Here is a 22,527-nt window from a genome sequence, read left to right on the forward strand (position 1 = left end):
TGTGTGTGTGTATGTGTGCACACACGCATGTGTGTGTGTGTGTGTGTGTGTGTGGCTAGCCTGACCCCAAGATGACATAATGATGCCATGAGCTGCTTCTTTCCTGCTTCTGCCCACATTCATCTCCTGACACTCCTTTAGTACAGTGGTCTCAAAGCCAAACAGAAACAGGCGCCACTAAACCATATATCCCAATGGGTGCAAATTGTCTTAGAAAACCACAAGTTACCATTATCTATGTCTTACTGTATTTTTATTTATTTTATTAAATATTTTCCAATTACATTTTTATCTGGTCCCATCGTACTCAGGAGTGTTGTGGTCCTCGTGTGACCTGTGTGCCTTGTCCAATACCTCTGCTCTAGTGCATCTCCCTTGGTTGTACACCTCTTCTGCTGAAGTTAGATTAGGTTTTCTTGCCTTACATCTCTTCTTCATTTGAGGCTTGGGCTTTTGAAATGGCTTACCAGCTATTCCTTTGATTTATAAAATGAGGCCCTACGTTTAGCCAAATCACCCTTCCTCTTACTTCCAAGGTAAAGTGATTCTATCTTATCTACAGTAGGTACTTCCATGTCCACTTCTTTCAAAATCCTGCTATCTGACTTCTGACCTCACCATTCAACTGAAGCTGCCCTCTATAATATTATCAATGGCCTTCTAATTGCCAAATCTAATGGCACTGTCTCAATCATCCTCCTTGTGGCCTTTGCCAGTATTCATCACCATTTCTTCCTTGATCCCATATTCTGTCTGGATTTTTGTGACTGTTCCTTCTTACCAGTGTGACACACTCTTTCTTACTCCGTTGATTTTCATCTTAGGTCACACTTGCTATCAGCGCTCCCCAAGGCTCTGTTCTGGGTCCTTTTTTTCCTTCCCTTTATACTACCTCACTTTGTTATCTCATTAACTCATTCAATTATCATCTCTGCATAGATGATTCCAAGATCTGCATATCTATCTTAAATCTTCTTCTGAGTTCCACTCCTGTATCCCTACTCATTGAACTGTATATCTCAAACTTTACATGCCATAAGTATGTCAAACTTAACATGGGAAAACTACAGCTTATCTTCTTTCCTCTAAATCCTCATCTCTTTGCAACTCCCCAGTTGCTACCATAGGTACCACTATAAACCCAATTATCCAGGCTCAAAACCTTGAAATTACCCCCAATTTCTCATTTATACCCATCCCACATTTCCAGTCTGATGTCAAATATTATTCTCATCTTTCAAGTACATCTCTTTCAGTCACAAAGCCTGAAAACCCTTGTTACCATTTCCCTGGACTATTATAATAACCTTCTAATCAGTCACCCTGCTTCAAATGTCTCCCCATTCCAATCCATTTCCCACTCAACTGCCAAAATAACTTTCCTAAAGTGTATTTCTATCCATGTTACCTCTCTACTTAAACTACAGGAGGGAAAGTTGGTATGACAGAGGAAAGGAAATAAGAGGAAAAGAGGCAGAAAAGAAAGAAACTGCAAGTGAAGAAACATGGCAACAAGCATGGTAGTGGGGGAGGGGGCGGGGCAGAGAAAGTCCATAGCAGCGAAGGGAGGAGAAGGGAACCAGGGGTAAAAAGATAGAGAGAAGAAACATGAGATTCCATTCACTATCCCAGCTGTCAGATGGGCCCCAACTTCTATTATTTTCAACTTCCAGGAACTCAATTATTTTAGCCAGATTGACTACAATAACATTTAAACTCTATTCACACTAGGCTTCCAAACTCTTGTGCCTTTCACGGAGCTGACATGAACCCCATAGCAGTGTCTTAGAAAACCCCTTTTCTTATAAGCTTTGGGCCAGCCATTCCAATAGTTTAGTTTGACCATATTGGTAAAGGGCTTGATTGCCAGACCAATAACCTTAGACTTTATTTGGTAGTCATTAAAGGACTACTGAAAGGGAGTCACATAGTATGGAAAGGGATGAGGGCTGCCATTGTGATTCCACTGAAAACTCTTTGAAAAGAAAACTTACTGTATCAATAGAGGTTAGTACCTTTTCTTCAACTTCTAATTTTAGAGAATTGTATAGAGCACTATGAGATTAAGTGACTTGCCTAAAGTCATACAGCCAGTTATGTGTCAGAAGCAAGATTTAAATCCACATCTTCCTGGCTTCAAGGCCAGCTCTCTATCTACTGTGCCAAGCTGCCTCTCATAATGTCAAATACCAGAAGTAAACTTCTGTATTCATCAGATTTGCTTCTAAGTTCTATATATGACCTGGCTAATGGAGCAGAAAACAGTCTAGGTAGTTTAGACAACTGCTATAGCCAGCAATAGTCTTGCCTTGGACATTAGGGCTTTCTTTCTTTGATTTATGAAGCCTTGCTCAAAAATGAAGGTCACCATAAACTGTATTTCTTTGCAGCAAGTTCTTAGGAGTTGAATTTGAATCTAGTGTGACCATCAAAAGCCTGACGCCAATCAGCCAAATACATGAAAGAGTTAACGTAAGAGAATCATTGTAGGACACATTAAAAAAGTGCGGAAAACATTCAGAATATTGCCTTTTAGGTGCCAAATTAAACACATCATACCACTCACAGGCTCAAAAGAAAAAAAAGGATGGACTGAAATCTAGAAATCCATTATGCAATTGAGAAATTATGTAATTGAGAAATATATTATGTAATAATCAGAAGAAGATACATGGTAAAGGTGCCATCACTTTTAAGAGTCTATAGATCTAAGAGCTAATGCAATTTGATAAGCAGTTATTAAGTGCCTACTATGAGTAAGGCACTGCTGGACAGACCAAGACAAAAAGGATAAAAGTCACCAGGCATGGTTGTATAAGTCTACAATCCCAGCTACTATGGGAGGCCGAGCCTGATGGATTTTGTTTAAGGTTTGAAGTTTTCATTTGCAGTAGGGCTAAAATCGACTAGTATCCGCACTAAGTCAGGCATAGACATGGTAAGTCCCTAGAAGTGGGGGAGGACTATCATGATGTCTCAGGAGCAGTGAACCAGTCTAGTTTAGAAATGGAACAGATCAAAGCTTCAGTGCTAATCAGCAGCAGGATTGGCCCTGTGAACAGCAGTTCTACTTCCAGACTGGGTAAGATAGGGAGGCTTAGTCTCAAAAAGAAAAAAAAAATCACTGTTCACAAAGAGTTTAAATTTTTTTGATGCTTTAAGCAGGTAAAATTACATTGCACATTGAACAGAAACACTTTTTCTCTAGGTCTTACTTTTCTTCATATTAACCAGAGACAAAAGTCTGAAAACCAACTATTCACAAATATTTGTAAGCATTACTTTTCTCTTCTTTCATGTTTATTAAATTCACTATTAAATTCACTTAACATTTTTTTTCCTTGGGCCACACACTTGTGTAATGGAAATAATATGCTCTGTGTTGGTGACTCTCAGTTGGATGCATTATCTAGAAGAAATGGGGTCTAACAGTGTCAAGGATAGAAATTGAAATATTTGAACTGTGAAAAGTACCAAATGAAATAGCAAAACAAATAAATAAAATAAAAATACTGGGGGAAAATAGTTCCTATATGAGAGAAGGGGGGAAAACATTATCTTGTTGAATCTGACATTGGAAATGACATTGAAAATAAGAATGTAAATATGAAAAAAGATTCAATTTATGAATATACAGTGCTACATTACATCTTAAAATGTGCTGCAATGTGATGACCCATTTTTTTTTAAACACCTCAATAAAAGGTGATTATTCATTGATAGGGGATAAGTGAACAAATCATGGTACGCGAATATTTATGGAGTATCACCACAAAGCCTGGTACCAAGTCAGTACTTGATAAAATGTTCATTGATTGGGACAGTATTATGCAATTGCAAAGTTGAATATAGAAAATGCAGAGATATATCTGCACTGATATAGAATAAAGTAGGGGGAACTAAGAAGGCAATGTATACAATAAGCACCATAATGAAAGCAACCATGGTATTGAGGGAAAAGCATTGAATTGGGAGTCACAAGACTTTGATTCATTTCCTGACTCTGTCACTTGCTATATGTATGACCTTGGGCACTTCACTTTGCTTTCTTTGAGTGACAGTTTCCTCACTGGAAAACATGGGGTTGGATTACTAGACATACAGGGTCCCAGCCAGCTCTAAATTTATGATCATATGAACTTAGGGCAGCTAGGTGGAGGATTGTGTAGAGGGCTGACCTTATAGTCAAGAAAGTCTGAGTTTGAATCTGGCCTCAGACATTTAACAATTGTAAGACCTTGGACAAGTCACTTACGTGTGTCTGCTTCAGTTTCCTGATCCTAAGGATAATGGCACTATCTGCCTTCCAGGATTGTTGTGAGGGCCAAATAATATATTTTTAAAAAGCTTTAGCACTGTGCCTGGTACATAGTAAGTCCTTAATAAATACTTGTTTGCTTCCTTCTTATTAAAACAACCCTGAAAGACAATATAATAATTAATACTGATTTCAGAGGAATGGTCATTGAACATACCTACCTCATCTCCAAAGAGAGGACTATGGGTGAGAAATGAGGCTTACATTGTTAGATGTCATCAGTGGCAGTTTGTTTTGCTTAAATGTACTTTTTTTTGTCATATGATAGGGTTCTTTCCAGGAAGAGAGTATTGAGAAGTCAGAGATTTTTTTAAAAAAATTCCCAAAAAGCATTAATAAAGCATTTTTAAAGAAAAGAAGTATGAAGGCTAGAATTGAGACACTTTGGCAATGATTTATTAACTAATCTGGGTATACCAACATAAAAGAGACTACTGAGAATGTTCCCCTAAGCAGAAATAGTCAAGATTATGAGAATCAGGGGGCAGCCAGGTGGTGCAGTGGATAGAGTGACTGTCCTGGAGTCAGACTCATCTTTGTGAGTTCAAACCTGGCCTTGGTCACTTACTATCTGTGTGACCCTGAACAAATCACATAACCTTGTTTGCCTCAGTTTCCTCATCTGTCAAATGAACTGGAGAAGGAAATGGCAAACTATTTCAAGAAAACGCTAAATGGAGTCATGAAAAGTCAGACACAACTGAAATGACTGAAAAACAATAAGAATCTGACTGACATAGCAGAAAAAAACAATAGCTTTAAGAGTTAAAAGATTTTAAAGTTAAAAGATTTTAGAATCACTACTCTTTGTGTGATGATGAGCCAGTCATCTAACCTTCTTAGCCCTCACTTTCCTTATATGCAAGGTGAAGGGGTTAGACTAGTTGGCCACAATCCCTAAGAACTCTAAATTTATGACTGTGTGTGTGTATGTGTGTGTGTGTGTGTGTGTGTGTGTGTGTGTGTGTGTAAGATGTTAGGGAAACATGGTCAAATGACTGCGGCTGATCTGATTTAGAATTTGTTTAACTAACACTCTTGTTTTCATTAAATATTAATATGGGCGGAGCCAAGATGGCGGCTGGTAAGCACGGACTAGAGTGAGCTCCGTACCCGAGTCCCTCCAAAAACCTATAAAAATGGCTCTGAACCAATTCTAGAACGGCAGAACCCACAGAACAGCAGAGGGAAGCAGGGCTCCAGCCCAGGACAGCCTGGATGGTCTCTGGGTGAGGTCTATTCCACACGGAGCTGGGAGCTGGGAGCTGGGAACGGAGTGGAGCAGAGCCCAGCCTGAGCGGCGTGGACGATCCAGACCAGAAGCCGGGCGGAGGGGGCCCTAGCGCCCTGAATATGTGAGCTGCAGCAGTTACCAGACCCCTCGACCCACAAACACCAAAGACTGCGGAGAAGGTTAGTGGGAAAAGCTGCGGGAGTGGAAGGAGTTCGTGGTTCGGCTTCCAGCCCCGGGGGCAGCGGAGGTGGGGCAGCTACAGCTGTTGTTACTTCCGGCTCCAGGCCCACCTGGTGGGAGGAATTAAGTGGTGGATCAGAGCAGGGGTGCACAGCCTGCCGAAGATCTGAGCCCAGTCTGGACTGGGGGTCCTTGGGGAAGGAGGAGTGTGGCTCTGACAGAGCTGGCACCTCCCCCCCAAACGTAGAACATAGAACTCGTTAGTCTACAAGCAGTCATACCCCACTGAAAAACTCAAGGGTCAAGTTAGTTGGTTGAGAATATGGCCAGGCAGCGAAAGCACACCCAGATTCAGTCTCAGACTTTGGATTCTTTCTTTGTTGACAAAGAAGACCAAAACATACAGCCTAAAGAAGACAACAAAGTCATAGAGCCTACAACCAAAGCCTCCAAGAAAAACATGAACTGGCCCCAGGCCATAGAAGAACTCAAAAAGGATTTGGAAAAGCAAGTTAGAGAAGTAGAGGAAAAATTGGGAAGAGAAATGAGAAGGATGCGAGAAAACCATGAAAAACAAGTCAATGACTTGCTAAAGGAGACCCAAAAAAATACTGAAAAATACACTGAAGAAAACAACACCTTAAAAAACAGACTAACTCATATGGCAAAAGAGCTCCAAAAAGCCAATGAGGAGAAGAATGCCTTGAAAGGCAGAATTAGCCAAATGGAAAAGGAGGTCCAAAAGACCACTGAAGAAAATACTACTTTAAAAATTAGATTGGAGCAAGTGGAAGCTAGTGACTTTATGAGAAATCAGGATATTATAAAACAGAACCAGAGGAATGAAAAAATGCAAGACAATGTGAAATATCTCCTTGGAAAAACCACTGACCTGGAAAATAGATCCAGGAGAGATAACTTAAAAATTATTGGACTACCTGAAAGCCATGATCAAAAAAAGAGCCTAGATACCATCTTTCAGGAAATTATCAAGGAGAACTGCCCTGATATTCTAGAGCCACAGGGCAAAATAGAAATTGAAAGAATCCATCGATCGCCTCCTCAAATAGATCCCAAAAAGAAATCTCCTAGGAATATTGTTGCCAAATTCCAGAGCTCCCAGATCAAGGAGAAAATACTGCAAGCAGCCAAAAAGAAACAATTTGAGTATTGTGGAAACCCAATCAGAATAACCCAAGATCTGGCAGCTTCTACATTAAGAGATCGAAGGGCTTGGAATGCGATATTCCGGAGGTCAATGGAGCTAGGATTAAAACCTAGAATCACCTACCCAGCAAAACTGAGTATCATGTTCCAAGGCAAAATATGGAGTTTCAATAAAATAGAGGACCTTCAAGCTTTCTCAGTGAAAAGACCAGAACTGAATAGAAAATTTGACTTTCAAACACAAGAATCAAGAGAAGCATGAAAAGGTAATCAAGAAACGGAAATTGCAAGGGACTTACTAAAGTTGAACTGTTTTGTTTACATTCATACATGGAAAGATGATGAGTACGATTCATGAGACCTCAGTATTAGGGTAGTTGAAGGGAATATGCATATATATATATATGCATATATATATATATCTTTATGTATATATATATGTTTATGTGTATATATATGTTTATGTATATATATAAGTGAATGTGTATGTATGTATATATCTATGTGTATATGTATGTATGTGTATGTATGTGTATATATATATATGTGTGTGTTTATATATATATATGTAAAAGAGAGAGAGCAGACACAGGGTGAGTTGAAGATGAAGGGAAGATATCTAAAAGAAATAAAATGTAATAAAGGGATGAGAGAGTAACATACTGAGAGAGGGAGATAATAGGGAGAGATAGAATGGGGTGGATTATCTCGCATAAAGGTGGCAAGAGGAAGCAGTTCTATGGGAGGAGGGGAGAGGGCAGGTGAGGGGGGAATGAGTGAACCTTGCTCTCATCAGATTTGGCCTGAGGGGGAATACCATACATACTCAGTTGGGTATCTTACCCCACAGGAAAGAAGAGGGAGGAAGATAAAAAAAAATAAAAGGCGGGGGGATGATGGAGGGGAGGGCAGATGGGGGTGGAGGTAATCAAAACAAACACTTTGGAAAGGGGACAGGGTCAAGGGAGAAAATTCAATAAAGCGGGATGGGTTGGGAAGGAGCAAAATGTAGTTAGCCTTTCACAACATGAGTATTGTGGAAGGGTTATACATAATAATACATGTGTGGCCTAGGTTGAATTGCTCAACTTCTTAGGGAGGGTGGTTGGGAAGGGAAGAGGGAAGAGAATTTGGAACTCAAAGTTTTAAAATCAGATGTTCAAAAACAAAAAAAGTTTTTGTATGCAACTAAAAAATAAGATACACAGGCAATGGGGCGTAGAAATTTATCTTGCCCTACAAGAAAGGAAGGGAAAAGGGGATAAGAGGGGAGGGGGTTGATAGAGGGGAGGGCTGACTGGGGAACAGGGCAACCAGAATATAAGCCATCTTGGAGTGGGGGGGAGGGTAGAAATGGGAAGAAAATTTGTAATTCAAAATGTTGTGAAAATCAATGCTGAAAACCAAATACGTTAAATAAATAAATTGCATTTAAAAAAGAAAAAAAATACATAAAATAAAATATATAGGATTACAAAGGAAAAAAAATAAATACTAGCTTAAAATATCTAAAAAAAAATATTAATATGAAACCAAAGTAAGTTGTTAGAAGACTTCAAGCACTTATCATAACTCTATTTTCAATCTTAAAACCAAAGTGAACTTGAGTTTATAAGCATTATTTCAATTCTTAATAATACATCTTTGACAGTGTCTTGAATTATCAGTGAGTCTATGGACAATGTGGAAAGGGTTGAGGCTCTGCCAGTCATGATCTTTCCTCTGAATGTCACTGCTAGACAATTCAAGGAATGCTCAGTGGCCAGTAAATGAAGCTAGCTGCTGCCCACTCACTTGATAGACCCAAACTGAAGCACTGCTAAAACCGTCTGTTACAAGCTGCTATGTACCCAGCTCTGCAAAGCCAGCAGAGAATACTTCACTGACAATCCTGAATTAAAATGAATTCTTTTGTCTACATGCTCAGTGGTATGGGTTCACAGGTCCATGATGAATGACAACAAAAATCTTCCCTTCGCAGGCAACTTTCGGAAGGTGGCATAGTGCTGTGGATTGGCCATATTAGGACCTGAGCTTAAATTCCTCTTAGAGGAATTTACTACTTGGTGATATTAAAGTTTAAGTCACTTCTATTCTCCAGGCCTAAGTTTCCTCATCTGTAAAATGAACATGTTGAAATAGATGATCTTTAGGCTTCTTTCCAACTCTAAGTCTTTTTTCAAAATTTATTATTTTTAGTTTTCAACATTCACTTCCATAACATTTTAAGTTTTAAATTTTCTCCCCTTCCTTCACATCCTCTCTCCCCAAGACATCATGCAATCTGATATAGACTCTAAATATACATTCCTATTAAACATATTTTCACATTAGTCATGTCGTAAAGAAGATTTAGAACCAATGGGAAGAACCACAAGAAAGAAGAAACGAAACAACAAAAAGAGAGCAAATACTATGCTTCAATTTTTATTCAGGCTCCATAGTTCTTTCTCTGGATGTGGATGGCATTTTCCATCACGAATCTTTTGGAGTTGTCTTAGATCCTTGCATTACTGAGAAGAGTCAAGTCTATCAGAGTTAGTTATCATACAACATGGCTGTTGCTGTGTACAATGTTCTCTTGGTTCTGGTCACTATACTTAGCAGCAGTTCATATAAGCCTTTCCAGGTTTTTCTGAAGTCTGCTTGCTTATCATTTCTGATAGCACAATAGTATTCCAGTACATTCACATACCACAACTTCTTCAGTCCTTCCCCAGTTGATGAGAATCCCTTCAGTTTCTAATTCTTGGCCACCACAAAAAGAGCTGCTATAAATATTTCTGTACATGTGGGTCCTTTCCCCATTTTTGTGATCTCTTTGGGATACAGTCCTAGAAGTGATATTGCTGAGTCAAAGGGTATGCACAATTTTATAGCCCTTTGAGCATCATTTAAAATTGTTCTCCAGAATGGTTGGATCAGTTCACAACTCCACCAACAACGCATTAGTGTTCCAATTTTTCCACATCTTCTCCAACATTTATCATTTTCCTGTTTTGTCATGTTAGCCAATCTGATAGGTGTAATGTGGTACCTCACAGTCCAACACTAAATCTCATGAACTCTATCATGAATGAAGAGGCTTCAGTAATAAAAGTTGCGTAATAGGGAAGAATAATTCAACCTGAAGAGAATATTCACAAAAAGCCCCAAACAAACCCCAAACTCCCTCCATGTATTAATCATGGTCAACCTAGCTGTGCATATAAGTGTAACTTTAGCATCTTGAAGTTCAAATAAATCTGCATTTCAGAGTGAATGAGCACATTAGTGGAAAATGACTTGAATGTGGAATCAGAAAATCTAAGTTCAAACCCCAGCTTAGTCACATACTAACTATTGTTACCTTGGGAAATCACTTCTTTCTGAGATTCATCTTCATCTGTAAAATGAAGGAGGAAAGTTTTCTTCCTTCTCAAAATATATTATCCTGAATATTCTGAGATGGGCCTAACTCTGGTTGTTTGCCTGCTAATTTAAATCTGATAGAATAAAATGAGATACTAGACCATTGAACATTTCACAAAAGGATACCCACTAATTCATAGCAGGGGGAGGAAACAACCCTGGAAGATGCTATTTTTAACTTCAATTTACAGATAAGGAAACTAAAGCAAGTAGAGGTTAAGTGACTTGCCTAAGGCCACATAGTTATTAAGGATCTGAAGCCATATTTGAACTCAGATATTCCTGAATCCAGGCCCAGTATTCTATAAATTGTACCACCTAGCTGTCAAAGGAAGTGATGTCAATAGGTTGATCTAATTAAGCCTCATGGACTGCTTGAATACCTTAAAAAAACAACTAGCTTAATTTACATGGGGGCTAGGGTTAGTATCAGAGTATCATACAGGAAGAGGCAGAACAATTCTCAAATCTCAACCATTCCTCAATGAGAAATAAGGACATTGTGTTGGTGAACTTACTTTTCCTCTTAGAATTTCTGTAATATCATTCAGTACTGAAAAATGATACGTACAAAGTTTACCAGGATAAAGTTTACTATCATTTATGAGTCCTACAATCTACTTAAGAGTTCATTAATTTTTAAACTATGACTTACTCTTACAAGTCCTATGGAGTAATCTTGAAAAATATTTAAGGGATAAAAATGAATTGTTTCATAGAAAATTCAAAGGAAAACACAAGAGAAATCATTGTAGAGAATTCACTGGTTCTCCTAGAATAAAGTATAGCTGTTCTAGTGATCTTTTTACTTTCTAATTTGCTGGTATAATCTTATCCCAGATCAATTTCCACATGTCATCCATTCACTTTTCTTCCTTCAAAACTAAGGGTGCCTTTCAAAAATGTTTACTAATTTGTCCCTGTATTTCAGGAAGAAATAAATTATTTTTCTGAATTGGTTAATACATTAGACATTTTCTGAATCATTTTTAAGCATGAGAAAAGTTGTATTTGTTACTTTTCACAAGATAATCATGGGAAATTATATTTAATAAGACATCTTTTACATAAAAGATTGAATAAAGTCAATGAACACTAAATGGTTTTGACATTTTGTACTTTCACTTGCAAACATAATTGGAAATTTTAATTCACCTTATCTACAAGACTGTCTTGACTAGGTAGCTTTCCCTACTATTTTTTGTATGGCTATGATAGCAGATAACAAACCCATGCAAAGAGATTAATAGCTTCAGGCTATTATTTTATCTAGGGAGCTTTAACTGATGTAAATTTTTGACCTTTGCAACAAAATCTGGGCCACCAGGCCTGCAGTTCTACCTAGACACAACGGCAGACCTGTTCAACTTGCCAGTAGGTGGGGCCAAAATTAAAATAGGCTAAACTTCTTCTTTGGGCCACAGACAGGTTAGACTAGAGACAGGCAAATGATGGTTGGTTGCCATCAGTGGCAACCTACATTTTTTTCAGGCCACCCAAAATCCTTTAGTGGGCCATATGTTGTGCAAGCCTGTACTAGGATTCGAGTTCTGGTACAAAGCTGGCAGAAATAGTCTAATGTCTTGGAATTTTTACCTCAACTTCCTGTGTAATCAGCATACATTTTAAGTTCTTGATGCATTATTTTGACACGAGACACTTCCTATAAATACTAAAACTAATCTCCTCCTACAAAAGTCATCAAAAAAAGTGAATCAATAAAGAAAGGAAAGCTATGTCCTTTAAATCTGACAGTATGATGTGAATACTGACCATTGCCTTTGACCAATTTCATTGCATCTCAGTATTTCTTTTATTTCTGTGGCTGTTGAGTACATTATTCTTCTAACCCAGCTTCACATCTGTAGAATTCTCACATTTGTTGTTCCTTACAATACAGTAATCCTTACATTCAAATGCCATAGATTGTTCAACTAATATTCAATTATTCAATATTTGCATATGTCCTTTATTTTCTTTTTGTTGCAACTTCATAAGATAGAATTATTTCACAAGCCACATACCAAAAAAAAAAAAAACCTTTCAAGGCAGGTCATCTTCATAAAATAAAAGGGACAGTTCAAAACTTCCATCTTGCTAGTATGAAGACTAATGAAAGCCAATAGAAAAGTGCAATCAAATTGTTCTCAAATCCCTTCATTTAACAAACATATAAGTGCCTCTTAGATGATGCTGTAAATGCAGCACTAAGCCTGGTGTCAGGAAAACCTGAGTTAACATGCAGTCTCAGATACTCCCTAGCTATGTGACCCTTGAAAGGTCAGCTCTATTTGCCTTAGTTTCCTCATCTCTAAAATGGAGACAATAATATTACCTATCCTCCAGGGTTGTTGTGAGGCTCAAATGAGAAAATAATCATGAACAGTGCCTGGTGCATAGTAAGCATTATGGAAACGTGTTTGATATTATTATTATTATTCTTATCCTATGATCAGATTAATATAGTTATACCCTTGTAATTTCCTTTTATTTTGGCCAGACCTATGATTTCACAGATATAAAAGGTTGGTAAGGAACATTTTTTCTTCAGTATATAGGTCCAAAGAGTTACCTGGGCACTGACTGTTTAAGTGATTTCCTCACTGTCCCCCAGCCAAGATGAAGCACAGGGAGGAAATGAATTGAGGTCTCTAGTCTCGCTCCTGACTCATAATATCAGGCTGCAACTTTTACTGGAATTCCCAGTATGAGAAATGACACAGTCCCTGCCTCTAAAGAGCATATGATCTGGCATGTGTTTAGGTGTACAAATATATAAACGTGAAGTTCATTGCAAGATCCATTGTGTCAGGGGCAAATCAACATGTCAAGACAAAATTCTCTGAGAAAATCTGAGGAGGGAAGAGATTGCTTCAGGTGGGAATCAGGAAATGTTTCATGGGAGAGAAAGCACCAGAGATAGACTTGAAGAAAGAGAAAGATTTTAACTGGCAACAATAAAAAGGACATATATGTCAGGCATGGGTGACAGACTTTGTGAAAGCTGTGAAGTGTGCATTATAGGACAAGATAAAGGGACAGTTAGAAGTCCATATGACAGGAGCATGAAGTACATGAAAGGGAGTAGTGAAAATAAAGCCCCAAATAAAGGTTGGAAAAAATCTGTGAAAGGTCTTAAATAAGAGGTTAAGGTTTACAGGTCATTCTGTAATGCAATAGGGAGTCACTAGGGGTTTTTGAGCAGGGAAGTGTCATAAACCATGACAGGAGTCACTTATTCAATTTGCTCAATTGTTCTTAGGTAGTTTTAGACCATAAGAGCCTAGATATGGGCTGACAGACTCATTTTGTGCTTCTGTTTTCTACTAGCTGGCTTATGGATGGACTACTAAAGAATTCTAAGTATCAATGATAACGCGACATTATTGTTAAAGAGCTACTGTCTAATTAGCTGTTAGAGTTACATAAATTTTTATAATCAACTCCTGAAAGGGATACTTTTAAGGTAGGAAAGACTCATTTCTTTCCAGCACCCATACCAAGAATACCATTTGTTTTTTGATGGCATCAATGGTGTGTGCACAAGGAGCCCCTAGGGCTGTCAGACCTGATGTTCTGGTCTCATTATAACTGGTATAATTTTATCCTGCTTAGCTAACTTCCCCAGGCAGTTTTACCCACATTTCCTCTTTAACATCTCTACCTTAATTTTATCATCTACTCCAACTCTTGTTGGGAGCTTGCTGGGAACTACAAGCATTGTAAACAACTTCTTGATATGGCAGCAAATGTAGGAACAATGCCCTCAGTTAGTTAAATGACTCCTGAAAATCCCAGCATTTCATCCTTCAGGCTGATGACAAACATACAGAATCTGGAACATAATTTTTAAAGGACAAGAGATCCTTCTGGGTAAAAGACACTTTTTTCCCCCAGAAAATATTCTGATAATGTATTTGCATATATAAATCTGGGGGGTTTTTGTTTGTTTCTTTTGCATTCAATTTATATGTATGCCCTTAAGATATTACAGAAAATAAAGGAGGGGCTACTAGAGCTGGAAGTCAGGTGAAATTACCCCCAGGAAAGGAAAAATGGAATCACATAACCAACTCCAAGAGACAGCAGAAGTGTTTGAACTTTTCAGGGCAAATAGCAGAACAGGTGGATGATAGAGCTTTCAGAAAAAGAGGTCTTTAATCTTTTGTGGTGATTACATACACTAACGGATTGAAAGGTGGCTTTGTTAAACACTGATAAATGATACCGCAGCTCTTGATTAGGAATAGCTCACAAGTGAACCAGGAGGATAATGCAAAATTTGGAATCCTGACCTGTATGATCAGCATAGAGAATTATTCTCAAGAGCCCAGTAATTCTGATTCAGTGCAGGGAATTCATCAGATGACACTGCTGGTTTGTGTGAGGTAGTAAGCGAAGCAGATAAAGAAAGAATGAAATCACTCAGTCTTGAACTTGACTTGAGCATGAGTCATCTTAGAGGAGATGAACTATTTGATTCTATACAACAGTGGTGCCAAACTCAAATAAAAACCACAGATTAACATTATCTATGTTGTACTGTATTTTTCTTAATTTTGTTAAATATTACCCAATCACTTTTTAATCTGGTTCTTTCTGCACTAGGAAGTTTTGCTAGAAGCAGGCAGGGCAGACAAGGAGTTTACCATTTACATTTCTGCTACTTAGTGGGTATGTTGTAGTGAGGATTTTTTTGGGGGGGTACTATAGGTTAGGCTATAAGGCATCAAAAGTCCTTTATGACCTTAATGCTGTGTGAATTCGTATATGGAGAAGGTTAGAGTTCTATTTGAGTTACTTCTCTGTTCTGGAGGTGAGCTAGGGTTGCCTGGAAGAGTATGTTCCAAAAGGATTCGATTACTGTGCCATCAATGTGCTTAGACTTATGGCACAGATGGATTTAATACTAGCTACTGGTGATCTTCCTGGCCCAGCAAATGTATGTACACATACACATATAGATACAAACGCATACATATACACACAAAATATATATGTGTGTATGTATAGAACTGAGGGCCATTACTAGAACTCAATTTGCATATTAACTTCAGGTGTATCAAAAATTATTCTCGTAGTTTAATTTATATATGTCGCCCAAAGCACTTTACGTTATTGCAACCAGGACAGCTTCTGTAAACTCATATTATCTGTATGTTTTCTCATCTTTGAAACTAAAAGTTCCCTGAAAGCAGGGAATATTTTCTTTTTGTCTTTTATATCCCCAATGTTTGGTATATAATTAGCAATTAATAAACTACAGTTAGTTGGTTTGTTTGCCACTCAAGGAATAGACAGGGACTGTACTATAGAATACCCTCCAGAGGCCATAAAGAATGGCTAAAGATTTGGTGCTTATGGGCACACCATCTGAATGTTGACTAAACATGGCAGAGTGGGCAAAGACATAGGGAACAGAGAAATGGTCAGGAGAATTCTGACTACTTACCTGAAGAAGCTGTGGTCATACCCAGATACCCAGGGCTGCTATTGCTGAAGGAAGAGATTAGCTAGGATTTCCCCTGCTTACCCCATTAAGGAGGCGAGAGATTGTTTTTTTTTTTAATTTAAAAACAACAACAACAGAGTCCAGGCAATATAGTGGTAGAGCATTGCATCTTGAGTCTGAGTTCAAAGTCTGCCGCATACTAGTTGTTTGCTTCTAGGCAAGTCACTTATCTTTCTGTGCCTCAGTTTCCTAATCTTTAAATTAAGGAAAAATAGTACCTACCTCACTGGGTTGTAGTGAGGACCAAAAGGGAATGTGTCCAAAGTGTGTGCTCTGGAAACCTTTAAGCATAATGTGAATGCTAGGTATTTCTTCCCCCCTATCTCCCTCATTTTATTGATACCTTTAATTTCTATAATACATTCACAAATCTATTCCTCCCCCTTCTTGATCCAGTGAACCATTCCGTGTAACAGAGATTTAAAAAGAAAGGGGAAAAAAAGGATGTTGGCCAAAACCACTCACATTTCAACCATGTCTGACATTTCATGGCGATATTCTGCTTCTATCGCCTTCTACCTCTGCAAGGAATAGCACAATGACTCTTCTTTGGGGTCATGCTCGGTTATTATAATTAAGTAACAGTTGTTTCATTTATATTTCCTTTCATTTACATTGCTGAAGTAATTGAATGCGGCGTACTCTGCTTTGCATCCCATCACATACATTTTCTCATTTACTTCTGCATATTTCATATCAATCAATTTTTTGATTAACTACATTTTAGTCAAGTATATACATTTGTTCCCAGCTCTTCGATACTATGAAAAGTGATTCTATGAATATTGTAGGATGTAATAAATGACATGCCTACCAGTGGTATCACTGGAGTAAAATGGTATGGATATTTTTAGTTGCTTTGGCCAGCCTAACTTTCAATCGAGACTGCAAACTGGAACCTATTCTCTTGATTGCCAGAGTATATGTGAATGTGAGGTGGACCTCTGGGAAACAGTGCATTCATGAAGTTATTTATAAGTATCCCTAAATCATTAGAATATTCTGATATCACATAGGTAGGTCTGACACCCTCCTCCTATAAATTTGAGGGCATTAAAAGAGCTATAGAAGAAAATAATTCTTCGGTAGGAAAAAATAGAATCTGAACAGATATAATATGACTTCCAAAATTGTAATCATCTCTACAGCTAGATGTTCAGTCTTAGAGAAAGGAAGACTTGGGATGGAATTCTACCTTTCCTTTGAACTGACTGAAGAGTTCCAATCTTCCAAAAAAATTCAGATTCCAAGGACATCCTCAAGTGTAAGGCGATAATTATATGCTTTAAGCAGGTTTTTTCTGGAGCTGCTCTTTTGCCCCCTTATTAAAAAAAAAATCAGCTATACCATCTTTCTCAACAAGGTTCTTAGGGAACCAAGGGAAGTTAATTTCAGCATATTCTTTGATCAATATTCATCTTGTTTTTATAGCTTCAGGATCCCTTATGGGTAGAAAATTTCTACCACCACAACTTATATAGTCATAGCTCTCTTCACAAAGAGAATGTGTTCCAACAACGGGATTTGTTTGCAGTCTGTGTGATAGAATCCTAATAAAGCTGCCCCAGCCCCAATATTCTAAGCTCTTTATGGGCCTCACTGAACAGCAGGCATATCCTGATTTAACCACACAATCTGGCTTTAAGAACACCACATGCCCCCAGACTCAATCACAGGCCTCATTGAACAGCAGGCCCACTGCCCCCCCAACTCCCCTACTCAATAGCCTAACTTCCTCATATATTCCTCACTAGAAAAAGCAAGTATGTTCATGAACTCATGCCCTACTAGAACATAAGGCATGTCCATAGGATGAAATTGAAACCACGGCCTCTATTTAGTGTACATGCACTCAACCACAACCATGTCCATCTAATCTCAGACAGGACCACTATAGCTAGCCAATCAGAAAGCAGCACCACCAGGATGCCTCAGTAGGATGTGGACCCCAAAACAATCAAAGGGACTTTCTATAATTAGGCTCCTGCATGGTAATAGTAAAGAACTGACCTAGAGTAAACTTATGATGGAGAGGCTTATTATAATATCATTATCCTATACTAATGACAGCACCCCCCCACCCCCACCGAAAAAGGGTTTTTCTGTATACGCTGTGGGTAAATGCATGTGCACTTCCAGCGAAGCTGGGACCCCTTTCCTATTACCTAATCCCTTGTCAAACCCCTTCTGCCTTTTCACTATTCATAATTTCTGTTGTGAAATCAGCATGATTACACTATAAAAATACCTGTCTTGTCTAACTGAAGCTGCCGATTCTCTTGGAACCCAGCCCACTTTCTGAGAGGTGTCACTCTCAATAAATGCCTTTGCTTGGACAGGAGATGTTCCAAGAATTCGTTCCAGATGACCCCCACAACACACCATGAAACTGCTACGTGTGTTGCCAAAGAAGAAATAACCTAGAAGGCACTGAAATATATGTAAGATGTCAGGAAAGTATGTGTAGGTTTGTGGAGGTCCCAGTAGGAATTCATGGTAGAATGTAAATGTCTTGAAAGTAAGGATTATTTTGGTTTCACAACAGTATCCCAAATTCCTGACATATAGTAGGTGCTCCATAAATGCTTATTTAATGATTTACATCATTAAATGCTCACAAAAGTAGAAACTGTTTTAAGGTAAAACAAATTACAAATAGTAATGCTTACAGGAGAGAAGAAAGGGACTGGATTAGCTCCTGGAATTAAAGGCCAAAAGAACTATTATCATTATCATCATTAATGACAACTACCATTTACACAATACTTTTTAGGCTTGTGACACATTTCACATACACGATCTCAGTTAATTCTGACAACCATCCTATAAATTAACTCCTAAAGGTATGATTATGTTCCATTTTAGACATTAGGAAACTGAGATGGAGAAAGGTTAAGTGATGTGCCTAGGCTCACACCATTAGTATATTAGGTAGAATTTATTTTTTTAAGATAGCTGGTCAAGTTAGGGGACATAGTTTCTTTTGTGGGGGGCAGGGCAATTGGGGTTAAGTGACTTGCCCAAGGTCACACAGCTAATACAAGTGTCATGTGTCTGAGGCTGGATTTGAGCTCAGGTCCTGACTCCAGAGCTGGTGCTGTACTCACTGCACCACCTAGCTGCCTCCTGAGGTAGAATTTGAATCCAGATCTTACTGACTTTCCAAGACTAGTATTTCCTCCAATGTACCATGGAAGGGAGGCAGTTCAAGAGTATGTAGTGAGGGACCTTGTTGAACTGTTAGGGTTGGGTGAGTTCCAGGTACTGGAGTAAGTCAATTAGATGGTAAGCTTCTTGACAGCAAAAACTGTAGCTTCATTGGCTTCATGGAGAAGGGGGGGGGGGAGTGTGGTGGGGGTGAGGTGGAAGTCAGAGATCAGGTACCTGAAAGGAGGGATTCTCAGCTAAGAAAGGAAGAAGGCTCAGAAAGCAGAACCTGGGGACCAAGAAAACAAACTTAACTGACTTTATCATTTTGACCAGAGTCCTTATTGTTTACCTTGGTTGTGTAAGAGGGTAAGAGGTATTTTTGCCTCCCCACTTCCCCCCCCCCACACAGTGGCACATGGCTAAGTAGAAACATTGCCATTGATCCCTATGACTCACTCCGACCCTACTTTGCATGATTTATGAGGGCTGCTTTGAAAAACCTACACAACTTTCTTTCAGAGGAGTTTCATCCCCAGAGGATAGACTAGCTGAGACATCCCTGTACTTTTTATGGGCATCCAGGTGGGTGCTCAGCAGAGCTAATGATATAGAGAACTGAGCATTATTATTAATATTTGCAGACACTGGGAAAATATTTGCTTTTGGTGATTTTATTTTTCCACTTCATTTCCGTTCCTGTGTTGATCTTATAAAGCAATCTCTTAGGGAAAAAAAGGCATTATGCAAATTTAGTTTAGCACAGAGTGATGCTCTGTATTATATCACGTCATTAGGCACCATCCTACTATGTCTCATGAGTTCTTAAAAAAATATTCTTATCTCTTCTCTCCTTCCCCTCCCCAAGAAAAGATCCATTGTCAATCTAAAGCAAATTTAGTGCAAGTGTTTTTAGAGTTAATTGTGTTACACACTAGTCATTCTCATTTATATAATTCCTGTCTTATCACCTTACTTTAAAGAGTTACATTAATCCCTTTAAAATCAGCTATAGAGTAAAGTTCTGTGCCTTAAACAGGCAGCATGCCTCCATTGTTTGTAGCAATACCATATTGATGATAATAACACACTTATTTATTTGAATGGTTTCCTTCATGATATTGGTATCTATTCTCATCTGAAAGCTTTCTGAGTGTAACTTGTTTAATAGTCCATGGAAGTTTTGCTGAATAGAGGTTTTCTCAGCTTCCAAGCCATTTCCAAATCAAATGAGAAACTTTAATATGGAAAAAAATACAAAGGTCATTCGAATAAAGAGGATGATGCCTGGACAAGCTGAAACATCATCACCCTAGATTCCTGCAGGGGCAAGTTTCTTGAGACAATATAACACGAATCTTTGTCACCATCCCTGTACTTCATGAAACTGGAGAAAAGGTGAAGATTTGGTAGTATAACTGGAGGCTATGTTTTCTACAGTTACACAGATTTTTCTTCTCTCACTTTGAAGAAAATCCTGCTTCTTCAAAAACTTTAGAAATTCAATTTTCTGTGTGAGATAATAAAATATCATAGAATTTTTTTCATAGCATAGGATTGGAAGGAACTTTAGGAAGTCATCTCCATTTCCCTATGCACAGGGAAGAGTCCGTGGACACTAACCTGGAGAACTGTTTGCCTTATTCTTTAAAATCTTCAGAGAAAAATCTCACCTAAATCCTTTATACCGTAACTTAAACCTATTTTCATCTTCTGCTTTCTATGGAAATAGCAAGCATTGAATTTCCATCACAACTTTAAGCCCTTCTTATCTCAGTCTTCTGAATGTATCACCTCACTGTTTTTACTCTTTTCAAACCTGTTTTCATCTTTTGTAGTTCTCTGAACTAGGTCTTGTGTAAATCACTTAAATTTCTTCCTCCATGGGCTTCCTCCACAAGTGAAACATACTACATCATGGGGATAGGGATAAGGAAACAGAAATGGGATTTGTGATTTCACTGACATTGGGAACTCATGGGTGGGGAAACCGTCTCTAATAATTTAGGTCAGAACCTTTGTTTAAACATGTAGTCTTAGAGAGATGCCTCAAGTACTGAGAAGGTTAAGTGACTTTCTCAGGGTTACACAGTAAATATTTGTCAGAGGTAGAGTTTGAACCCAGGTCTTCCTGACTTTCAGATAAACTATCCACCAAGACAAGCTGCCTCTTTGAACATAAATGTATAAAAATGTAACAACAATGTTGCTAGTAGCTATTTTTGGGGTGAAAGACCCAACGGGACCTGCACACAGAAGGACTGCTAACACAGGTTCTTTGATCTGCTTTTCTGAGGAAAGAAAATTTAAGGGGTTAAAATCGCAGTTAAATTAGACATATATATATATATATATGTATATATATATATATATACATATACATATATATATGTATATATATATACATATATATATATATATATATATATGTATATATATATATATCATTCACTTAGTTACCAGAGAAACACCAACATCTGGGTTTTCTATCAAAGCTGGGGGGAGGGTGCTGTTTCAACGGCTTGCCCAGAGTTTCATCACTCTTTCAATGAGTGTACCCCTGAAAGTGAAACACTAAACTTCCAACACATATACTTTGTTCAGGACCCTGAGGGCTGGGGCCAACTTAGCATTCCTGTGGGAAACCAGGGAGTGGGGAAGCTCTCCAATCACCAGTACCACATCATACCTACATCAAGGACTCCTGATTGTCCCAGGGCTGAGAAACACTCCAAGACAAAAGATCCCACTTTACGTGCCCCATTCAAAGAAAGGCCAAACTCATTAAAGGCACTTGAGAGAAAAACTGCAAAAAATCATGCCCTGATTACCATTACAATCAAAAATCACATATGTCAATAGCTATGTGTATTTGTGTGTGTGTATGATATGATTATTATATGATATAATATTCCACACAGGATATATAATACTCTAAGATATTACTGGTTCTGAATATTATAAGCTTTGTGGCTTGCACTTGTTTCAATTTCCCAAAGCAATATCTATGATTTCTGCAACAAAATTACTTATATTTATCTTGTTGTCTTGGCCTGACACAAACTTTACCATTAAGTTTCCAGTCTTCACCTCTTTGATCTCCCACTACCCAATTTATTTTTTTCACAAAGACATATTTGTCTTTGCATTTCTATACCTGAGGAGTGGCCAGGCTATGAAGAGCATCAAGAAATGGAAGATTACAGGGGTAATCTTCAGGTAAATGTTTAACAAACAGCTTCCAGAAAAAAAATACAAAGGAAACACTTAAATTTAATCTCCATTATTAATGTTTTCTTTATGACTCTCTTAAGTGAAGATAATCAACAAAACAAATAATGGAGCCCTTGATTTGTGATATTTGCCAATTTCCAAGCTCTAAATGCTTACAATGAACATTTTTATCAGACAATTCACGACATTCCCAAGAGCTTGGTGTTATCGTACAGATAGTGTGGTGTAGTTGAAAGAAGGCAGGATTTGTAGTCGGGACTGCAATCACTATTCTACTTATTTGCTGTGTCAGTATGAGTTAATCAGGGCAGCTAGGTGGCTCAG

Source organism: Trichosurus vulpecula, chromosome 5 (assembly GCF_011100635.1).
Source record: "Trichosurus vulpecula isolate mTriVul1 chromosome 5, mTriVul1.pri, whole genome shotgun sequence".
In the NCBI taxonomy this organism is placed as follows: Eukaryota; Metazoa; Chordata; class Mammalia; order Diprotodontia; family Phalangeridae; genus Trichosurus; species Trichosurus vulpecula.